We start from the raw sequence: 12249 nt of genomic DNA, 5'->3' as shown, positions 1-12249 counted from the left end.
ATCTGGCTGGGCCGGGCCCAGACTGGAGAGTCCTTATGGCTGGATCTGTTTATGGGGAGAGGAGTCAAGGAGAATGTCCTCAAGGGCCTTGGTCGTACACACACACACACACACACACAAAAGAGTCTGACTCTGTTACACATTCATTGTATGTATTCTCTTCAAGTACAAAGTAACACCCTCTATCCGATTGACCTTGGCTAGTCAGGTCCGCTCCTCCCTCCATATCCAGGTTATCTCACTAACCCTCCCATTTGTCTCCACCAACGCTGCGAGACATGACCGTTTCTCCTCTGTTCCCCTCGCCGGCCGACAGGAAATCGTATTGGGGGCCCCGGAGGGCCCCGCGGGCAGAGCAGCCCCGTCTGGGTTATCTACAGTGTTCTGTCTCTTGCTCCTCTGACAGGGGACATCACTGGGAGGGAAGCCAGAGCAGGGGGCTGTGCAGTGTTCCTCTCACTGATGACTTCAGGACTTGATCATATTACACTCAGCCCAGCTTGAGAACGAACACAGGGCCGTGCTGCAGCCGGCCTCCGCTCTGCTCTGCCCTGCCCCAAGCCAAGCCAAGACTGGAGACACTAGCCTCTGAGTACGGAGACACGGGGGGAGGGGAGGGAGGGACAGGGGAGGAAGGGAGATGGGGCGGAAGGGAGAGAGGGGAAGACGAGAGGGGGGAGGTGGCGAACAAGACAGAGGAGAGGGTGAGGAAGGGGTAGAGAGGGGAGGAAGAGAGATAAGGGCGAGAAAAGGATGGAGCGGGTGGGCGGAAAGAAGGGGAGGGGGAGAGGAAGAGGGGATGCGAGAATGAGGGGCAAAGGAGGAGGAAGAGAGAGAAAGAGGGAGGGAGAGCGGGGAAAAGGCCAAAGAGAGGGACGGGAAGGGAAGCGAAAGAGAGGGAGGAGAGGAGAGGAGGGAGCGAGCACGAGAGAAAGCAGGACATTCCAGTGAGCACTGGCTGCCAGTTGCATGCTGGGATGGCTGATTTATGGGCGGGGTCTGACAGAAGGGAGGGGTGAACCTGTGACTCCCTATAAAATGGGACGTTCATTACCCTCCTGGGCCCGACGGAGGAACGAGAGGAAAACTGATGGACGAGAAGGAACAGAGAAAGCAGGAGGGTCTTGAGAGGTGAAGGAGGGATAGAGGAGGAACGAAGGCTGGGTGGGAAGAGGCGGGGTAAACGAAAAGAAGAGAGTAGCGACTCCTTTCCGAAAGGAGGGTACGGCGAGAGGAGCGACGGAAACCGAGGGAGGTGATGAGGGAGGACAGAAATATAGAGCTGAGGTGCAGGGGAAGGATAGAGAGTGCGATAGAGAGATGATGAAGAGGGTGTGAGGACCGAGAGAGAAAACGGAGAGGGGGAGCATGAATGATCGAGCTGGAGGGAGAAAGGAAGAAGAAGGGGGGGAGGGGGGGGAGGGATGAAAGTGAAAAGGAAAGACAGCGGGGTAAATCTACACTGATGAATACGAGCTTCTCCCAGATTTATATGGTGTTATGGGTATCATTATACATCACCCGGGGAAGAGAGGCCTAGACTCGAGCAGTGTGAGGTCTGTGTGTTTTGCATGAGGTTCTTGCTGCGCGTGTGTGCGTGTGTGTACGGTATGTGTGTGTGTGTGTGTGTGCATCTAAGTATGGTGCGTGTGGATCTGTGTACGGCATGTGTGTGGATCTGGTGTGTGTGTACAATGTGCACGGTGTGTGTGCCTGTGTAAGATGTGTGTGTCTGAAAGCTTTAATGTTCCTACAGTCCATCACGTGACCCATTCTGGTTTTCTCGCTGAGCGGGTGCGGAAGGCCGTGGGTGTGTGTGTGTTGGGTCGTGTGTGAATGTGTGTCGTGTGTGTGTGTGTGTGTGTGCAACGTTTCTCATTTGTTCCTCTTAGTCTGCACTCATACTGTTCCTGTCTCTGCCAAAGCAAACTCATTGCATGCCTTGTCTGCGCAGTTAGACTGAACATGGTTGCCTGTGGTGTGGTAACTTACACCGGCCCCATCCTCACCAACCCCCCCGCCACCCCCCCCCCCCCCCCCAACCCTCACTCGGCTGGTCGTGATGCTAAGGGAGACCACCCAGCACTCCACAGAGGGGGCCCCGCTTTGATGTGGCACCAGCATATGCAGGGTGTACGAGGGTATAAGCTTCCCTGAAAACACACACAATTTTACTGCCTCTTGTGTGGCGTCACCGCTCCTCGTCCTCCACCGGTGGAAAGCCTGGCACACGCACACACACACACACACACACACACACACACACACACGCACAGAGGCAGCATCCCCAGTGCCAGACTGTACCAGCCTGAGTTATCAGTGCCTCATGGCCAGCCTGAGGGAGAGAAAACCTGCCCAGACAGACCGCATCTCAATTTGCCAATTAAGTTCAAAAGTTAAAGGGGAGTAATTACAGCAGATTCTGCTGAACACTTGTTTTAATCCCCCTTTTTCTTGACGACGAGGCATGTGTCTGTGACCTGACCCGGGCCCAATTTCCAACGTCGGTGGAAAAGAAAATGGCACGCAAACCGGCGTTAGTCACCCAGCCGTCCATCCCAAACATACAAGGGCATAAAACCAATGGATTCAGACAGATCAGTCATCAGCTATAAAGCTAACCAGATCCAGAACGTTCCGTCTGAAGCAGCCGGTTGAACCAGAGAAGCATGAAAATCCCTTTTTTCTTCGGAGGGAGACCTTCGAGAGAATGCTGGACGGAGGAGAGCGTTCTACTCGAGTCATGTTTAATGTTGTTATTTGACGTTCGCTCCTTCCTGGGCCTGCAGATGGGCTTTTTACGGGCGCCAAATGGAGGTTTAGTGTCTCGCTGTTGGCCCGTTTTAAGAGCGTCTCCTCCTCACACCGTCGCGTCAGATGTTAGGTCATCCGTGCGACTCCTCTGTGCTCTGCAGGCCTCTTGTCCAATGTTGTTGGCCACAGGGCAGACGCGTATGTCACTTTAAACCTTAAGTACAAATTGCAGCCCGAGGATTGGTCTGTGGTGGCTTTCTTGCTAAGACAGGGCTCGGTGCATGACGCCGTTTGTCGGCACGGCGGAAGCCCCCCCTCCGCGGGCCCCAGTGCTGAGAAGGACACAGGGGGACGGGGAGGTGAGAGATCTCTCTCCATTCCCCCCCTCCCGCCCTCCCCCCCTCCCCGGAGAGCTGGAAGTTTTTAGGGCTTCGGACGCCGGCATTAGCTCCTTTGAACGTGTGTGTTTGTGTGTGTAGGGGGGGTGAAAGGGGGGGGTGGGGGATGGGGTGGGGGGTTTGGGGGGGGGGGGGGGTAGGACATCACGATCCAGTGTGAGGGGTAAGGTGAACCAGGAGAACGACCCCTCCACCTCCCTCCATTTTGCTATCACCACCCCCCCCCCCCCCCCCTTCCTCTCATACGCTCCTATGTGAGATGCACAATGCTGGGAAGAAATGTAAGTCATTAACAGAAGAGACAGAAATAGCGTTTATGGGGCTCAAGCAGCCCTCTGAAATCATTTTCCATATCAGTGCAACTGCATGGGCCCTGTGGGGGAGTAAATCTGATTTTCTCCTCTCGGTGCCAATGGGAAACATCATGGGAAAGAAAACAGATTGGATTGTTAGGAGATGGGCTGACGCAGCTGTGGGCGGCTCACTGTGTGCACGTGGAGCGTGTGTGTGAGAGAGAGACAGAGAGTGAGAATCACACACAGAGAGAGAGGTGTGTGTGTGTGTTTGTGTCTGTGTGTGTGTGTCTGCGTGAGTGAGAGAATCAAAGACAGAGAAAGATAGCGCGTGCATGTGTGTGTGTGTGTGTGTGTAACCGTATGTGTGTAGTACTGTTTCTATGAGAATGAGATGGATGAGGCCCACTATGGTAATCACAATTTCATGCCTGAGGAATAAGGACTCGCAGCCCAACAACGGCCCTGAAACCTCCTCATGTAACAATAGGTCAGTTAACAAGCACACTCACCAAAGTTCGGACAGATAACAAATGATTCTCCTTGAGGATTGTATTGGAGCCCTGTATACAAAGAAAGCCTCCTTACCTGGAACATTTGTTTTTCAGAATGTCAGCCTTTTTACCGTTGTTCAGTCTTACAGGGAATGCTCGTGTCGGGGAGATGTGATTTTAAGTGGGTCGGAGCAGGCAGTCAAAAGTAGATTAATAATGCTAAATGATGTGGCCAGAACTATATGTTTTGGAGAGAAAGTAGAGGACCAGTCCTAGAATCCGTGTCTCGGTATAGAGTTGCGGGGTTTGCCCGCTCGTGTACGTGGTGGTGAGTGTGCAGAGGGAGGCCGGCTGGGATGAACAAGACTTTCTGATCTTGCGTCAAACTTTCCTGTTGATACTCATCCAGTGTCTGCTCCCAAACAGGATCCCTTGATCCCTCATTGAATGTGTGTGTGTGTGGGTGTGTGGGCGTGGAGGGAGGAAAATGAGACCGGAGCTCATTTGTCCTGGCCTCCACCTCCTTCTCTGTGTGTCCGTCCTCCCACCTTCCTTGCCCTAGCCTGGAATGTCTGCCTTCTCTCCCCAGAGAGGAGGGCAGTGACTCAGCGCTGTTTTGCCCTAGCCCTAGCCCAGACCCATACTCTCCCACTGACCAGCCCTAACCTTAGCCCTAGCCCCCAGCCACAGTCTCCCCCTGACCCGCTCCAAACCCCAGCCCTAGGATGGGGCAGAGGCAAGGGCAGGAGCAGAGGAAGCGACAGAGGCAGAGGCACGGGGGGGATGGAGTCAGGGGCGGCCGTGAAAGCTCTTATTGTCCCGCGGAGCGCCCTACTTCTCCTCGGCAAATATCTGCTGCCGCGCTGGCTGCTTTATTTACCGTGGCCGTAAAACGTGTCTTCAGCAGGAACCCGTCCAGACAGCGCTGCCTTCCCGTCTGCGCGCCCCTCCGTTGGCACAGTAGTGACAGTATTCGAGCGGCGGAGCCCCCCCCCCCGCCCCCCCCCGCCCCCCCGCCCCCCGCCCCCCTGTTTGACAATGAGAAACCTGTGTCTGTAGACAGGCTTTATAAATGATTAATTGTTGTAAAAGTGAAGCCGAATGCCCCCGGGGGCGGCTGGAGCAGTAGGTATGAGCACACGCCATGTGTTCCCCTCAGTAGCCCTGTCAGGCCCGCAGGTGTGCGCTCGCACACATGGGTGCGAGCTCGCACACACACGCTCGGGTCTCTCTCTGTGTCGTCGTCCCCCGCCCCAGAATAGGATACAGAATAGGAGAAGATATTCTAAGATAAGAGAAAGCATCGGATGAGAGAGAAAGACAGACAGAGAGTGAGAGAGAGTGAGAGAGAGAGAGAGAGAGAGACGAGAGAGAGAGAGAGAGAGAGAGAGAGAGAGAGAGAGAGAGAGAGAGAGAGAGAGAGAGAGAGAGAGAGAGAGAGAGAACAAAAGGAGTGTACTGTATCGGTCGGCTGGTAGGTCTCCTTAGAAATGCCATGACACACCACCCAGACGATAACTAGATCCCTCAAAGGCTGCCACCCACCTTCCTCCCCTCTTCCGCACCCCCCGCATCAGCACTGTCTGGAGTTAGAATCCGATCTACTTGTTTGTTTCAGGCTCTTCGCCAGCAAAGGCTCTGCCAGTTTGGCTAATTTGTTTGGGATTAGAATCCCTTATCCTGGTCATGTAAACTTCAGCATTGTGTGATCAGCTGGATGAGATGGCCCGGGATCTCTGGTTGAACTCCCAAGCCTGTTTCATTTGCATCGCACTTTGAAGAGATTCCCATTCCCCAGATCCCTTGATTTGCAAGTGCGTGGCTGACCAACCCAGCCACTCTGCAAACACAGGCTGCCAGCTTCAGCAAGACGACCACCACACACACACACACACACAACACACACACACACACATGCTTATCTAGATACCACTTCCCGCGCTCCCACACGCACACACACATCCTTATCTAGATACCACTTCCCGCGCTCTCTCCTGGACATCACTCTACACTCCACACCCTCTCTCTCTCTCTCCCTCCCTCTCTCTCTCCCTTCCCCCTGCTCTCCCATGTCCATGTCTACCACCCCCTCCCTGACCACATCCACTAAACTCACTTCACAGGCATGCAGTGTGTGTAGAGTGTCGGAGGCGTGCGCTGACGGCACTTCCCCCACCCCTGCACTGGCCGGGCTCCAGGACAGCGCGGCCTGGCCTCGCTGCTTTCGGTTCTGATCCGATCGCCCCCGCTATTGCCCTGGGGAGGTGGTGGTGGTGGGTCCTCACCTACCCTCCACCCACCCCCACAAGGACAGGCAGGGGGCAGGGCGGGGGTGGAGGTTTAAAAAAAAAATATATATATATATATATAATACAAAAAAAGTCCTCCCACCACAGTTGTTTTCAAACCAACAGGAATTTGGCTACCAGCTCCTCTAATGTTTTCAAGATGACTCTGACTGTTTGAAGGAAATCCCCCCCACTTTAGTAGCCATTTGAAATTCTGAGTGTGTTTTATAGTAAGGAAGTGCGTGCTCGGTTACTCAGCTGTCGTCCAGCCAGTCTGTCTGGGACGCTGGTGTGTACAGTCAGGCGAACGCAGCTTCCAGGGCTAGTCCGCCTCTACGGTCTGGGACTGGGACTGGCCGACCAACTGACTGGCTCGCTGGCTTGTTGGTTACTTGGTTCGCTGTGTCGAGCTGTTTTTAATTGGGGACGTGTAAAGTACGTGTGAGGCTCTGAGGCAGAGGGAGTCCGGATCCAAACGTAGTTGAAGCTGAGGAATATTCGTAGGGAAAAGCAGCCTCTCAGTATGTTTTTACTGGGTGAGTAGAGTGTATTCCCTTGTCACTTGCTCTCTTACAGTTCTCTCTCTCTCTCTCTCTCTCTCTCTCTCTCTCTCTCTCTCTCTCTCTCTCTCTCCGTCTCTCTCTCTCTCTCTCTCTCTCTCTCTCTCTCTCTCTCTCTCTCTCTCTCTCTCTCCGTCTCTCTCTCTCTCTCTCTCCGTCTCTCTCTCTCTCTTTCTCTGTGTTTTGCGAGCGCTCTCTCTCTCTCTCTGCATCTCGGGAGACTGGGGTTGCTGATCTGAGGTTGAGGGCGTCTTGTCATGAGGAGGCAGAGAGCATATGGCAGTGCTCTCCCTGGTGGGAGAGGCACCCTGCTGGAGGTGGGGCTGAGAAGGCTTCTCCCTTTGATCGCCCGGATCTTCCTGATATTCATTCAATATACGTGAGAAAAGGGGGGGAAGGGCCTCTGTGTTCTCCACGGAGGGGCGACGGAAGGAAAACAATGAGCTGTGCGCTGAGTGTGTGTGTGTGTGTGTGAGCTGTGGGGTACAGGGACTGCCGCCTGGTATTGACTGCTTACTGCGGTGGCACTATGCAGTTGTCTTCCATCTCCGCTGAGGTACTGAGACAGTGCTGAGTCTCTCATGTGTGAGAGAGGGAGTGTGTGTAAGCACGTGTGGGTTTGGGAGTGCATGTGTGTGTGTGTGTGTGCGGGGGGGAGAGTGTGGTCTTTGGATGTGTGTGACAGAGAGTGTGTGTGTGTGTGTGTGGAGAGTGTGCTTTAAGGAGACTCTCTGATGTGGTGCTGACCAGAGAGTTGTCGAGAGAGGGTTGATGCGGTCACACCTGCAGTCTGCTCTCTCTCTCTCTCTCTCTCTCTCTCTCTCTCTCTCTCTCTCTCTCTCTCTCTCTCTCTCTCTCTCTCTCTTTCTCTATCTCCCTCCCCCCTCTCTCTCTCTCTCTTTCTCTATCTCCCTCCCTCTCTCTCTCTCTCTCTCTCTCTCTCTCTCTCTCTCTCTCTCTCTCTCTCTCTCTCTCTCTCTCTCTCTCTCTCTCTCTCTCTCTCTCTCTCTCTCTACCTCTCTCTCTTTCTCTCCCTCACTCTGTCTGGTGTCCTTGTCTGGACGACACGTCCATCCATCCCTCCAGGCAGCTGTCCCTTGATAAGGCACCACTTCACAAGCTCCTTTTTCAGGTGCAGCGGAGAAGGATCATATGAGACCTCAGGAGTGCTGCCGACATCCCAGCGTCTCCTGCACATGGAAACCATATGCCCACTGTAACTGTAGCTCCGGCCCGGGCATGTGTACGCACAGCGAGCACGCACATGCCGGGGTCGGTGTGTCGGCCTCCGCCCGGAGGATGGCGTGATCTGGATCCGTGCGTGATAAGAAGGCCACCGGCCCCCGCGCTAACACGCCCTCCTCCTCCTCCTAGCTCCCCTGCTAAGTCACACATTGAGCCACCCTGATGGGTGCTGCTGAAGGGTTTAGCCCGCTGAAAGAGCAGAGGTCACCCCCTCCCCCACCACCCACTTGAACCCAGATTAGATTTGGGATTTCCATGACCCCCGCTTGCTCCCAAGGAGTCTGGAAGAGGCCCAGGCTGGAGAACTGGCCCCCTGAATGTGAGCTGGGGGGGTTCTCGGGGGGGGATACACGCGCGCGCGTGTGTGTGCTCTTCAGCATCTGCCCGCTGTTTCCAATAGCGAGCGCGCAGCCACCTCCCCTCCAGCGCCGATTCCGTGCCGTTCCCATGACAACCCGGGCCTCGTAGTCCCGAGCCTCTCCTGGCTCCGCCTCCCCGCCTGCCGGCCGCTCCAGGGCCTCAGCGGGGCCTCTGCCCATGCCCGCGGTGGCGTGTGTGTGTGTGGGAGACCTACCGTGTGTGTGTGTGTGTGTGAGCCTGACTGGAAGGACCAGTACATGCTTAAGCTCTCCCCCTCCTAAGAGGCAGGGCGTCATTATTGTGTGTGTGTGTGTGTGTGTCATACATGCGTGTTTTGAGAAACACTGGAGAGAGAGAGTCCTGATTTGAGGTGGCTTGACTGAGGTGGGACTGGGGGGAGGGATGGAGGGATGTGGGCCCCGCCCCTGAATCCCCCCCCCCCCCCCCGCTTTAATTCGATAATAGGATTAATCTCCATCGCTGTCAGGGATCGGCGCCGATTAGGATGCACATGACCCGATTTTCTTAAGCGGCCACGGAAGTGCACCGTTGGCACCACTTAAGAGCCTTTTTGCCACAGAAATAATAAACAAACGAGGCTCCGGAAAAGAGAGGCAGAGGAAGAAAAAAAAACCTCGCCACGCCACGACGTTCTGGTCCCGCCGCCGCGCCCCTCCGTCAGGCCGGGGCGTCCGCTTAATGGGCTGCTGGATAAACAGCGAGGCGGGCCCGACCCAGGCCTCTCACACCCTGGACCTCCCCCCCCCGCCACTGATCGCAGCTGGGGCTGGCAGCGGCGGCTGGCCCCCGACTCACACAGCCAGACCCACCTTTACGACCTGTGTGTTTTCTCACCTACGCCTCCTGGGTTCATTCCGTTTGGAAGTCGGTCGGAGTGCGTGCGCCCAGCCGGGGCGGGAGAGATACTGTCACGTCTCGAGCGTTTGGGCCCGGGACGTCGGGGCGGTAGTGGTTGGGGGTGATGTGATGGTCGTGATGCTCTCTTTCTTTCTTTCTTTCTTTCTTTCTCTCTCTCTCTCTCTCCACACAGCCTTCCTCCCCCTCTCTCGTGCTGTCTGTTAGAGAGAACGAGAGAGAGAGGGAGAGGAGGGGTGTTTGGGGGGGATTGGAAAGGTCTAGATCGTGGTCAGAGTCCTGAGCATAGCTCCCGGTGGGAGAGCTGAGGCGGCAGCCAGCGGATTGGACTCGAAGAGGGCGGGGTCAGGACATGGTGATTGACAAGGTGTGGAGTCAGCAAGGCCCAATGGGACAGAAGGTGATGGGAGCCCCATTGTGAGTCGGGTCAGGTCGGACTGTCAGGAAGGATTCGCTTTGTCCAGGCACTTTACCTTCAGCAAGAGCGGCACTGGGCGACTCTGGATCAGTGGTATACTCCTCATAGTCTGCCTGTGGCATTTACACTTGTGCGTTTAACACTGATCTGAGACCTGCCACTCCCAGCCCCATCCCCCACAATCCTCCCTTCATTTGAGCAGCCCATTTCTCTCCTTTGCAACCGCCCGCCATCCCTTTCTCTACGGACACTTGTCTGTTGTTTACTCCACCCCCCCCCCCACCCCCTCCTCCCACTCTCTATCTCTCCTTCTCTCCAGGCTGGCCTGTTAATAATTCATTAGGATTAGCTGATTACTGTGGGCTGCACAGCTAGAAAGGCCTAAGGGGGCAAGGGGGTAGGGGGTCTGGTGGCGGAGGGTAGGGGGAAGAAGGAGAAGAAACATTCTATTGATCATTCGATGTGACACACGCGTGCACGGAGTGGCGACGCCGACACACACACACACACACACATGCTCCAGTGTCCCCCGATACAAATCCCCTCTCGGCACTCGTCCCATCCCGCTGTCCTTCCTACAAGGACAGCCAGGATCCACCGGGTGCCAAATCCATGTGCTCATCTGTATCGTGGCCAGGGACACGGTCCGGACATGTCCCGGTTGGGGTTTTTAAATCGGGGGTTCTTTGCGGAAGGAAACCCCACGTGCAGCGCGTTGGGAGCGTGCAGATTCCACACAGAACAGGACTGGGAGGTCGGCCGTTTGAACACCAAACAGTGCCCCGAGCAGGAATCGAACCCAGGACCTTTCTTGCTGTGAGGCGGCAGTATTAAGATGTGTTGTGTGGACTGTACGTGTGTGTGTGTGTGTGTGTGTGGGAGAGGCCTTTCAAGCACACTCCAGTTATTCCATCTGGTTAGGTCCCAAACGCCTATAAAAACACGAACGCTTCGCTAGTCTTTGTCAATAAAGTGAACAGCCAAATAGTGCAACATTGAAATGTAAGCAGAAATATCCATTTGGCTCCTTTCACAACAGAACCAATCCACCGGAACCTCCTGCCTGGTCCTGGAGGAAGTGAGCTCTGCGCCAGACTGTTATCAGGCAGTTCTAATCCCACCTCCCACACCGCCATTTGGCCACCCCCAAAACAAAACACAGCCTCAAGCCGGCAGCGCCCAACCGCCAGCATCCGGCCTTCAGCCTCCACCCCCCAGCCCCCAGTCCCCCAGACCTCAAACCCCAGCCGCTAGCTCCTCCACCCTCCCGCACTCAATTGCCCGCACCCCCTGCGTGGATCAACCAATGGCTTTTCTCCATTGTTTATTGTCTACACCTGACCATATAGCTTGTGCACCACCAAATGCATTGAGTCCTCTCCTCCTTGTCATATCTTCCATAAGCTGGAGCAGCCATGCATCCATCTTGCCGGGTGACAGTAATTGCATCAGAGGACAGAGGGAGGCAGGTCTGCTGCTTGTTATGGTTCCACTGTATCCATGTGTCAATGGCTCCAGCTCTTAACCTTGCCATGTAACGTGAGCCCCTGTGATGCTGTGGTATATGACAGACAGCACACACACACACATATGCGCTGCGCGCACACACACACACGCACAGAGTCCTAAACAATGTTGAGGGCAGAGGTGGTGAAGTTGGGTATACTGGCTGAGCATTGTGGGATAAAACTGAGGGATTATGGGGGATTTCCACCTGTCCATGGCTGGTGCTGTGGGGGAGGTGTGTGTGTGTGTGTGTGTGAAGAATAGCGACCGTCAGCCACAGGCTGTTCACTGCCGGACAGACTCCCCGTCTGCAGACTGACGCTCTGGTTCCTGCTGTGTGTGCGCATCGGGGAACAATCCAGAACTTTCTCCTCCGTCCGGGGGCGACAGATTCCCGTTCCAAAAATCCGGCCTCAACCGCGCCTCGTTAGCGCAGTCCGACGGGAGGCCGTGTTTGAGAGCGAGACGCGAGTTCAACGCATCTAGGTAGCCAGACACGTCGGCCGTTAATCTCTTTGGTACTCAGACGTGGCGAGTTCCCGCTCGCGACGCACATGCGTGCGACACCGTTCGAGTGTGTGGGTGCTCTCTCCTCTCCTCCGGTGAGACTCATGCATATGCATCAGCTGCACGGCAGCGACTTGGAGGAAATGAATGTGCGAGCGTCCAGACTCTCACTCCAGTGTGCCGGCAGCACCGTAATGGGAATGCAGTTTAAGCAGTGGTTAATCAGTGTGTTTTCTCTGGCTTGCGCCGTAATGTATAATAGACAATCAGCCCCCAGTCACACAGGCGTTGCCGCGAATGGTCAATTACTCATCGTTGTCTTGTTAAACACACAGTTCAGCGGGCGAGGGACAGATTGCCCTGCTGGTGCCATTATCATAGAGCAGAACAAAGCAGAGCGCCGCAGAGAGGAGGAGAAGAAGGGAGACGGAGTGAGAGAGAGATAGAGAGAGAGAGGGAGGGGGGGATCGAGGAGAGGAGGCCGGGGACGTGGCGCGTGGATGTGTGCGTCGAGGTTTTTTTTAGAGGAGAGGAGAGGGTCATTCCGAGA

At 55.3% G+C, this 12249-nt stretch overlaps 1 protein-coding gene across 1 annotated transcript in view; it reads left to right on the top strand.

Moving 5' to 3' along the window:
- The window catches only part of bahcc1a (BAH domain and coiled-coil containing 1a), a 65250-nt gene that overhangs the window by 18497 nt on the left and 34504 nt on the right, over positions 1 to 12249 (top strand). The gene's annotated exons all lie outside the window — the stretch shown is intronic.

This window comes from Hypomesus nipponensis, chromosome 17 (genome assembly GCF_054491055.1).
Source record: "Hypomesus nipponensis isolate SF chromosome 17, ASM5449105v1, whole genome shotgun sequence".
Taxonomy (NCBI): Eukaryota; Metazoa; Chordata; class Actinopteri; order Osmeriformes; family Osmeridae; genus Hypomesus; species Hypomesus nipponensis.
This window is presented reverse-complemented; position numbering and strand designations above follow the sequence as displayed.